The 11513-nt window shown below is 39.5% G+C and overlaps 1 long non-coding RNA gene across 1 annotated transcript; it reads left to right on the top strand.

The window, feature by feature from the left end:
- The first annotated feature begins 6696 nt into the window (after positions 1-6696).
- On the top strand, positions 6697-11152 carry LOC147751763 (uncharacterized). Its single transcript, XR_015315961.1, has 2 exons — positions 6697-7994; positions 8663-11152. It is a non-coding gene; the product is annotated as an uncharacterized LOC147751763 (long non-coding RNA).
- Positions 11153-11513: the final 361 nt, after the last annotated feature.

Below are 11513 nucleotides of genomic sequence, written 5' to 3'. Positions count from 1 at the left end.
GTTGTTGTCAACCCAGCTGCTGTTAGCAAGCCCGCTCCGGCTGAAAAATCAGCTGTTGTTGCCAGTCCAGCTGCTGCTGGCGTACCACCTGCCGCTGGCAAACCAGCCGTTGTTGCCAATCCAGCTGCTGCTGGCGAACCAGCTGTTGTTGCCAACCCAACCTCTGTTAGCAAACCAGCTGCTCCTGGCAAACCAGTTGTTGCCAATCCAGCTTCTGTTGGCAAACCAGCTGTTGTTGCCAACCCAGCTGCCGCTGGTAAACCAGCTGTTGTTGCCAACCCGAATTCTGTTAGCAAACCAGCTGTTGTTGCTAATCCAGCTGCTGCTGGCGACCCAGCTGTTGTTACTAACCCTGCTGCTGTTGGTAAACTAGCTGCTGCTGGCAAACCAGCTGCTGTTGCCAACCCAGCTTCGATTGGTAAACCAGCTGCTGCTGGCAAACCAGCTATTGTTGCCAATCCAGCTGCTGCTGGCAAACCAGCTGTTGTTGCCAACCCAGCTTCTCTTGGCAAATCAACTGTTGTTGTCAATCCAGCTGCTGTTGGTAAACTAGCTGCTACTGGCGAACCAGCTGTTGTTGCCAATCCAGCTGCTGCTGGCGAACTAGCTGCTGTTGTTGTTGAACCAGTTGCTGTTGTTGCTGAACCAGCTATTGTTGTCAACCCAGCTGCTGCTAGCGAACCAGCTGCTGCTGTTGTTGCACCAGTTGCTGTTGTTGCCAACCCAGCTGCTGTTAGCAAACCAGCTCCCGCTGAAAAATCAGCTGTTGTTGCCAATCCAGCTGCTGCTGGCGAATCAGCTGCCGCTGGCAAACCAGCTGTTGCCGCCAACCCAGCTGCTATTGGCGAACCAGCTGCCGCTGGCAAACCAGCTGTTGGTACCAACCCAGCTGCTGCTGGCAAACCAGTTGTTGTTGCCAATCCAGCTTCTGTTGGCAAACCAGCTGCCACTGGCAAACCAGCCGTTGTTACCAGTCCAGCTGCTGCTGGTGAACCAGCTGCTGTTGTTGTTGAACCAGTTGCTGTTGTTGTTGAACCAGCTGCTCCTGTTGCTGAGCCAGCTACTGCTGTAGTCAATTGAGCTGTTTCTGTAGTCATCCCAGCCGTTGCTATAGGGGAACCAACTTCTACTTCGGCCGACTCAGCTGCTGTTGTTGCTGGACCAAGTGCTGTTGTTGCTGAAGCAGCTGCTGTTGTTGTTGCTGAACCTGTTGCTTTTGTCGCTGAACCAGCTGCTATTATTGATGAACCAGCTGCTGTTGTTGCTGAGCCAGCTGTTGCTGTAGTCAGTTGAGTTCTTTCTGTAGTCATCCCAGCCGTTGCTGTAGTGGAACCAACTTCTACTGCGGCCGAATCAGCTGCTGCCGGTGAGCCAGCTGCTGTTGTTGCTGAGCCAGTTACTGCTGTAGTCGAATGAGCCATTGCTCGAATCAAATCAGTTGCTGCTATAGTCAAACCAAATGCGCCTGTAGTCAAATCAACCGATGCTGTACTTGAATTAGCTACAGGTTTAATAGCATCAACAGCTTTAGTGGGCGCTCCTCGAGCCGCAGTTACCGTGAAAGTTGAAAACCTTCCCGTAGCAATAGTCGTTGATGGAAATAGGGTTGTTGGAACCCTCGACGAACTAGCGACGCAGCGACCATTCTGTAGCCTGAAGCCGTCCTTACAGATGCATGCTGGCCGGCAAATAAACAGACACTTCCTGCAGGGGCCTGGTAGACTTGCACATTTGACTAAGCGCTGGTTTGCTCCACATCGAACAGCTCTGCCAAATACTACGGAGTTTGATGGATTGTTTGGGACATGGCAGCGACAACAGACACGAAAAAAAGATTATTAGCGGTAATTAATGACAATAAAAGAGAGACAAAAAATATAGACCTCGGTTAATATATGCATTGCTCAAACTTAAAGGTACAGAAATACAGATTATCGGTATAGCTTCAAATTTTCGAAAAAACGACAAACCGTTTAAGAGACAGTTTGGGGGTATCGGGGAGCAATACTCGTTGAAAAAACCTGATATTTTGACTGAGCACAATCGTGCCCTACTGTTAATATTTTGTTTTTATACCAGTTATGGATAAAGGAAACGTAGTTAAAGATAAGTGTAAATTGCCTAAATTGTCCAAAAGTATTTAAGCAAAGGCATGCAATGTCAGTTTTTAGTGTACTAGACTAATTAAACGGCATTGTACAAAAATATCTACTGAGCTGTGTTTTATTGCCCCTAAGAAGCGTTTAGATAAAGCGTTTATCAAATACATATATATATATATATATATATATATATATATGTCGGCGAAAAATGCTACGGGTACAGTGGCTTTCGCCGCACTTAAAAATTAAAAAACTCTCACAATGGGAGTGCACTAAAAAGAACGATAGCTAAAAAAGAATAAGATTGTATGTACAACTTTGTGTTGAATTACTGGCGTCAAATGCACTCTGTTAAAGAATTACAGTCCTCTGCATTTCAACGTTCGTCACAATGGCTGTCTCTGTGAACAAAGATTTGACGATAATTATGTAAGAGTTCAAAAAATGTTGGCCTTTAATTTTTCCGAAGGGACTGCACGTCACACAGCTGTAGAGGCGGGTATTATGCCAAGGAGAAACGCGCGTTTCGAAGCGTACACCTCATTGTACCGTTCAGATATGTAAGGCATTAATATAATACACACCTATATTCGCCATGCATATATATGTACGTGTGTGCATGAATCGAATTAACTTACGCGTACTTTTCAAAAATATCGGCTTAACTTTTCATCCACGTTTAAATAGAGCTTCCGGGATCGCATCTTTTTTAGATTTTTTTTTCTATAATCACAAATAGAAGCGAGTTCACCCTAGTACTAGCGTTTATATATATATATGTGAGAAGAATTTTTAGTAGTAAAGGTTGTTCTCAATCGTGCAGCAGACTATAAAAACTATGTGTTGTTTTTTGGAGCACACACAGAAATAAAAACTTCAGCTAACTTGCTACCAAATAGACACTATGTATGAGCGATTAAATTAAATAGAAATACACAGAAGAATTCGTCGATACTGTTGACAGGATATGCAATATCCAGACAAAAAGACAGCGAAAAATCCAGATAGTAGAACGCAACTATAGTGTCAATGATCATGGCCATGAACAATTGCAGATACTATATACAATCAAGTTTATATGCAGACAAGTATGGGTCGATACAAAATGCTGTTTAAGGATACCAGCCCTGTACCCAGATTCACTCATCCAACTTATGAAGTAAGTCAATCCAGATGTATCTACTTACAGGATATTAATTTGGGATTAGCGTACTCCAGGAAGAAAACTAGCGTGACGAAAATTGCAAGCCGCATCATGGAAGGCACGGTAAGTCAATCGCTAGGACGAGTCTCTTCCCACGTACTAGCGTCGTTCTGTATATGCCGTCCGTGAAAGATCGAAGCCGACTGACCAATGCCTGTCTACTTTGCTCTTAAGTATTTACCTAAAGTCATACAGGTATAGTCGGCCTCAATATTTAACTAGTGACGTTAATATTAAGTTTACCCATTCCATGCTATGCAGTCTCAGCAAAACAACACGAAACGTCCTTACTTGTTAGATTCAATTTCACTTTGGAAGGTTTCCTCGCGAATAATTTCTCGCGGGCCCAATTCACCCTAGTCTAGCCCAGTCTGGCTGTAGATGATTACATTAGATTGAAGGGAGTTGCCATGACGCCTTGTTGTTGATTAACGCAGAATAACAGGCGATAAAGTAGGGTTACGAGTCAAAAAACCTATTACGTGGAATTAATTACAAGAAGTGAAATGTATTTTTGGCTCGGATTAGGAACCCAGCGGGGTACACGATCCTTAGTGGAATAGGCGGCCAATTATTATAGCTTAAGAACCCTAACAGGAGTATTCTGTTGACGCCTGCTTAGGCGCCAGGGCAGATGAAGATCGGCTAGAAAAGAGGGTGATTCAGGCAAGCAATGTTAACGGCATCTGAGTCTATTTTACGCAGCTGTGCTATGATGAATGTAGCATCTACAAACTCTTCAAAATGACGTTAACTTTCACATGTATATACAATCATAGAGTACATATACAGGACTGTCTAATGGCGCTGAACTTGGTGGCGTAACCTAGTTTAATCACTAGCTATTCGTAATTAAATGAGCTGCTAACAAAAATTCCTGCTTCGTAGCCGTAGAGGATTAAATTTTTTAATTTATGAACTTAGCTTATGGCAACGCATTTACTACAATGTTTTGATTTCATCCTTTCATCAAGGACGGGTCTAATGACAAACCGTAGCTGCTAACTCCTTATCAAACTACTCCCAATGAATGTTTTGTGTCGTATTTTAGGCTATTGAACTGATCTGGTCAACAATAATGTTATCGACGTATAGGTCGCCTGACTGTCTGACTCACAAGGAATAACTTGTATCTTGCAAGAAACTTGGGAGCGTGCCCAAAAACGTGCAATACACTCGAGAACGTCCAGTTTGTTTGGATGAAACAGCATGTTGCAACTTCGCGGAACGAAAGCAGCTAAATGGACTTGACAGCTAGATGTTTAATGAAATCTGAACACTCCGGCACACACAGCAGTCTGGTAGAAACTAACTTAAAGTACAGTATATATATTGCGAGGAACGAGGTTAAGATATTTCTTAATAGAAAAAAAACTTACGAGATCTTATTCTTTCTCTGCAGATTTTGCAGAGATTCGTTTGCAGTTTAATCATATGCCCCTGTTGTTGTTCGATTAATGATACGTTTGCGCGCAAGAAGTATTATAAGCATGAAAGAAAAATGAAATATACAGGTATCTGTAAAAAAATAAGCGACACAGAACGTTTTACGTATTTTGGTTGCAGTCAGTTCGATGCTCTCTATAATAGATGCCTTAAGTCCCCTTAACATGCTGTATGCAGCACAAGGATGTGTAAAAAACCTTAAAATTTCAGCTCTTATAAATGTATTGTTTTGGTTACCCAGATTAGAAATGAAAGAGCCATTGGCTCATTTTGTCGTAACGTTGACCATAATAAAAGCTCATAAAGTCGGCAATCAATGTGAAATTAGAACTTTCGAAGCTTTGTGATATTTTCGAATGTTACTTTACTACGGCCAAGTAAGTTATAATGTCGTTGAGCACCCTAGATTGCATACATTTAAATTCTAATCACGTGCAACTTATCGCCGTAATAGCAAACGAAGTTAAACTAATTTTACGCTGGGTTTCGGATCACTCAGTATACAGTGCTCAAGACAGAAAAATAATTGTAGGATCCTGTATAACATCCACAACTATCTGCGGTAATACAGTTCCCGTTTGACAATATTGTAAACTTTCTCCATTTAGGCCAGTTACCAAGCATTGTCGTTACAGCCACAAATCTAAATAGATGTATTCGAATACATAATGCAGAATTTCATGTACGACAACTATATTGACAAAAACCAGTATATGTCGATATAGCTTGGATCGTTTCATATCTGGCTGGGGAGCCAGTTGAGCAACCGCCACAGAAGCACATGGCAAAACAGGCGTAACTTACTAAAGAAAAAGAACTAATGAGAAAGGAAGCGTTTTTTTTGCCAGTATAAGAGAAATCGATCCAATAAAGCTACACAAGAGCCGCCAGTAACAGAATATGGTAACGTGTTAGCCTACTAGGTTTAGGGCAACGTAAAGTGGTATAAGCTTAACAGGAGGTTTAGACAACCCATACCTTCTGCTGAGATGGGACAGCCATTTTTCGTTTAAAAGAATAAACTTTTAACGTAGGTCCTGGACGTAAGGCTCGAAACTCTGTTTAGTTGAACGTTAATTGCACACTGCTCCGGTCCATGCTTTTCAGGTCGGAAAAATACACATTATAGAATTGGCATAGGCGTTTCGCTACAAAATATTGACATGTACACATAGAATTTCAGTTATGTATTCGAAGCCACCACCTTTGTCATCCCTGAAACACAAAGCCTCAAAATTGATATGAGCATTCTTTGTATATATGAAACACTAGTCCAAAGTATAGCATACTTTTCGAATTCGAACCATGTAAAAACAATAGCGCTACCTAGAAAGCTTGTTTGTAGGTACTTTTGTTCAGAGAGAGTTTGTAACTTTGTTCAGAGAATGTTACGATAATTGTTCCATAAACAACTGACAGGTACGAATGTGCTTATTAACGCAAACTCGATTCCTACGTATATATACACGGGTAGATAGTGCCCGGTCACCCAAGTACGGCTAAACATTCGACGGGAGCTATTGGTATTCTGGTTCGTGATAACAAGTGAGAACCCTCCACGCAGAGCAGTCCAAGATCGCTTTGCTGTTTTTTTGCGAATGACATTTGTTGATCTTACAATCTGACGTTTATCTTACACGGCCATTCTATTAGAACCGGCCGCTTATCGGCAAAGTCACTTCAAATTCCGTGTTTTGTCGTATCGACACATCACTAAAATCAGTGCACTGACATTTTTTGTGCAGCGTTAAAATAAAGTTCTCTGTTGTACCCTTTCAGTTAGGTCCAATGGATGGATGCCTATCTAGCGTCTACTAAAATTAAAATCATAACTTTACACAGTCGCGTCCACATACATTTTTACGGTTGAAATTAATGCACTTCGAGTACTCTAATTCCAAACTAAACAACTTGAAACTTGTATTATTATGAAATAATTCTAGATTATTTATTTTTAATATTTACTTTTGTTTTTTGAACTGTATTTTTTTTCATTTAAACGTTAACAAGCGTTCAATTGTGTGGTGACTTACTTATTTCTCATGCCATTATAAGGGGAGTTTCGGCGTTTAACGATAGAATGAAGCTTCGTTGAGCGATAGCCCATTGTAAGTAGTTCTTTCGGTAAATTCTATTAAATGATTTACATTTGTTTGTTATTATGTAGTTCTTCCTCTACGGGGTCACTTTGGTGCGTACTACATGCGCATCATTATTACGAACAATTGCATACGTCATTTCGTTTTTGTAGACCGAAATCCTAAAAAAAAATACATGCCTCAGTAAGTGTTGGCGCGAGACTCGTAAAGAATCCTGTGTGAAATCAGACCTCGGACTGCCCCAGGATAATGTCTACAAAAACACAGTATTACTAAATCCAAGCCGTTTAGGTAACATTAGCGACAATCTATATTATTTCCGGTAGTTGTTACCAAATACAGACAGAAGAACGTCTATTGGAAAGCGGAACAAATCCTGATAAATCCAATATAAAAGAAGCTTGAAATTTTATTCAGCTTGAAATTTAGGTCGCATTTTTTTCCATAAATTTCGCAAAAAGTCGCAGAGTTTCCTTAAAAAATAACAAATTCTGATAAATTTTTAGTTATGTGTAGTAATATCGGAGTTATATCCAAGACTTGATTAAGAAGTGACCTATAACCTGAATAGGGCCTATAGAATTGATAACCACTGATGGTCATTGCGCATGTTCTACATATTCATTTACTGATATAGTCATTTTTCTAAAATATATAAGGAAGAACATAGAAAACAATATGCAGCTGCAGATTGTCGAATATATACAAGCATACATCCTTCATTCGCTGTAGATTATTGAGTTAGCCGAGTCTAAATTTTATTCTTAGCGAGATCGTTCTCGCCTCTTTTGTATCGTACTGAAGAAAAAAAATCTTATGTTTATTGTTCAACTTCAGGTTGCTTACAGCTCTGTGAATTGTTCTAGCCGGTAATGCGTGCGACTGCAAATCTATATATATATTATGTTTCTGATATGGTTTGACAGGGAGAGGACGGAAAGGAATTGTGGCTCGAAATGAATGAATATATTATACGAACGTGTGTTTCGAACTTGATTCTTATCCATATCTATCTTCTTCTATATATATATATCTTAATATAATCCAGCTTTCACAGTTTAATTTGTTTTTCCAGACAAGAGTTGTTCGAATGTAAGATTAGTCGTGAGTGTATTACATGGGACGTATTTTTCGAAGTAGGAGGTGAGTCTCTTGTCTTACTTAAGTAAGCCTTTTTTTAGTATGGAATCAAATAAGATAATCTGGACATAGGGGAACGATTATAGGAAGCATGCTCAAGAGAAGCGATGTTAATTTTTCATAGACGTTTCGTATGAATAACTTTCTGATGTCAGTTACAAATGGCCTATCATGTTTAATGTAGTTGAGCTGTCCTTAGAGTTAGACTAATACGATGATGAACAGCTCGTCAGTCAACTGGTTGTTTAAGATGGATGAGAAAAAATGCCCAAAAACACCGAATATGGATCTCTCGTTTCTGAAAAAAATGTACTACGCTCTAGTGAATCTCTTCTTATATTCATAGACTTTGGCCTATAACTTACTTGGTCGTTAGCTCTACTGTATAAATTTTAATGTTGCCCGAAGATGTTATCGTATTAAATGTCAAGATTCCCGAAAGAGCCGAACAAACAGATGTGATACTTGAATTGTCACCAAAGCGCATCTTGCCGTCAGTTACTTGCCGTAAACTATGCTAAGTCTTCTCTAAATTAGAACAATCCTACTGCACTAAGCTCCAGTTACACAACGTCTAAGGTTGAGATAAGATCATTGTTCAGTTGTAATAAAAATGTTTGTCCAATTGAACTTAGCTTCGTAAGTATTGATTCAATTTTCGCATTTTTCAGCCGTTTACTCGCCGTCCTCGCTGCTGCCGTGGTACCATCTGCCGCAGCTGTTGAGCCATCGACTCCTGTTGTCACCTCAGAGGAGGTTTCGGTTTTGGGGGTTGATGCTTCTTCCAATACCGGCAAACTTTTTCCATTCTAGTGCTGTAAATTGCCCGCAATATGTCGAACCCGCCTCCAAGGTTGAAGAACCTTCGCCGATGAAGCGGAGGTGGCGAAACCGCCGACGCATGTCCCGTCAGGGCCCTCCATGAAGCTGTTGTTTGGTTTACAGAAGAGAAAGCGCCGACGTGCTTTGACACGGCGCTACATGTTCGGACATCGAAAAAGCCTCCCGTCGACTGTGCATTGTACACACCTAATGCGAAGACTACAAATCAATAATTTTTGGTAGTTTTTAGAAAATTATTATTTAGGAATTTTGAGTTTCTATTATACAATATATACCATATAATATTTCTATACTTTGTAAGTGTTGAACGTAGCCCGAAAGTGTCTCCAGTAGGTAAAGCAGCTGCATGGCGAAGGCAAACGGAAAAGTGTACATTTTATATAGGTACAACTTCATGAACAGATGAGACTATAAAAATATCCGCTCAGGTATTCGTGAGCACGGTTACATGCTGACAAACCTTTACAAGCTCGTTCAAACGTATCAGCGTTTTATGTTTACAATGCTCATTATTTTGATATATCGACAACAAAGACGAGGACTATTTTTTTTTTTTTTTTCGTATCTGACTACTGCGTTCCGTAGTGGAAGAAATAATGCCCATATCCACTCCACAGTTTTGATTCATAGCTTCCACCTGAATTAGATCACAATGAATGATAAACGATTGCCCTTTCTGATAAATTCAAGTGTCCCTTAAACTCCTCATGGGGTTCAGAGGCATAAATAAAACGAACAATGAATACATTAGGTACGTTTTGCATGAATCACACACGATACAACTCTAAGTTCTGTCATTTAAATTATGCCGGGGCGCATATTCTGCTGTATGGCGCAGCTCATGTTATTATTATTGTTATCAGTCCGCGAATTATTAATTAGGCGAGTATTAATGACGCGAATTTTAATATAATATTATTTTAAGTTAGATTTTTAATAATATTTTTACATAGTTATACCTGCATCCATTATTGTTAGGTAATCTTTCTGCCTTATTTTGTAACGAAATTATTCACGACGAATTCAAAAAGGCACGTACCGCAATCGAAATTTTTCAAATTTCGGCGGCAATAATCCTGTCTATTCTAAATATGTTCGGAATAATAAAAACAATTTATTTAAAAAAATAGGTCACGCATTTAAACTGAAGGCGTAAAAGTCACGTTTTTCACGTTTCGTCAGTCACGAAAAAAAGTTTCGCAAATGTGAAGAGGACTTTAAGATTTGTTCCGCACTGCTTTTCCAGACAAACTACCAGCATTTAATAAAGCACAGTTCAATAAAAAAAAAAAAACACTTCGCTATCGGGAATTGACTTCATGGTTTGGGTGGAATCGATTCAACATGAACCGCTGGAGAGACTATGGATAAGATGCAACGGGCTTATCCTGTGAAGTAGAGATCTATGAAGACGAGAGCACTAGTCATTATGAGACTAATGACGGTGCAAGTTAATATTTGAATAGTTTTTAGAGAAGCTAGACTTGTTAGCGTCATTTAACTTCAGATACGATATCTAAAAAGTGCAAATACTGCTTACAAGTTTTGGATTTGTGGAAAAAACACCTGTTTGCTATAGCTTAAACGTATGTACTCACATGAAATACAGGTGAAAACCATAAAAAAAGAATGTCAACTTGAAAAAAAAAAGGCTACTTCAGCTATTTTCAGTTTACAGACGGCACGTCCTAAGAGACATGGCTACTCAGGTAATATCCCCTACATTAAAGCCTTTCTATCTATTACGAGAAATATGATTGTCTATGAATAAGTTGCTTTGTGTTTCTCTACGTATTATCTCTATTAGCGCTAAAGCGTCAGCTACATAATGGTAGCGTTAATTGTCGGCGATATGACAAACTATATGGCTTGTCTATACATTAATGTTTGAGAACCGAAATATACATCCGCCGGTACAACAAGTAGTTCTTAGTCATAAGGATAGCAAAAATACTCTAAGAGGACAAACCACAACAGCGACATTGCTATTTCGATCTACGATCCGCGTCTTTTGAATAGCAAAATTCGATCAGGATCTTCCCGAACGTTTTCTTTATAGGTAGTGTAGTTGGGCTGGAATCTACTAACACGAATATAATTTGGCATTTGTAAACTCCAAAAGTAGGAGCAGCAAAAGGTAACGCAGAAAAATGCTAGAAAATCAACTAGAGTAAGGTGTCTATTTCTATATGTTACTGCCTCTTATATTAATAGCAGATTCGTAGGAACTGAGTCGATCTGTCACCTTATCTTCGGTTGTATTGGTTATTGTACGAGCTGTTCGGAAACTTAACTAATGTTAATACGTTCAGAGAACTTACCACAGAGATAAAATTAAAAAAGATAGATAAAATTTAAAAAAAAAAACTAGATTTCTCATTGCATCTAAGAGCTCATGCGAATCGATAAAATTGTCGCTTTCCATTTTGTATTACTACCCTGTAAACGTTTTGAATACCTTGTATTTATTCATGTAACTTTTCGAGTATGTGTTAGTTAGAGTTGCTCGTCCGTTAGAAGTTCTGCAGGCTCAGCGAAACAGCTTTTTATAATGTAACATTTTCGAGCAGGCTTGCCAATGGTGGTAAGCATACTCGAAAAGCCAAGCGTTGGGTTTAGTTAAATTGCCTCAATGATCTCCTACGTTCTAGTGCGTGCAGATACATATCAACTGATGGT

The sequence above is a fragment of the Varroa jacobsoni genome, unplaced genomic scaffold (assembly GCF_002532875.2).
Source record: "Varroa jacobsoni isolate VJ856 unplaced genomic scaffold, vjacob_1.0 contig05103, whole genome shotgun sequence".
In the NCBI taxonomy this organism is placed as follows: Eukaryota; Metazoa; Arthropoda; class Arachnida; order Mesostigmata; family Varroidae; genus Varroa; species Varroa jacobsoni.
This window is presented reverse-complemented; position numbering and strand designations above follow the sequence as displayed.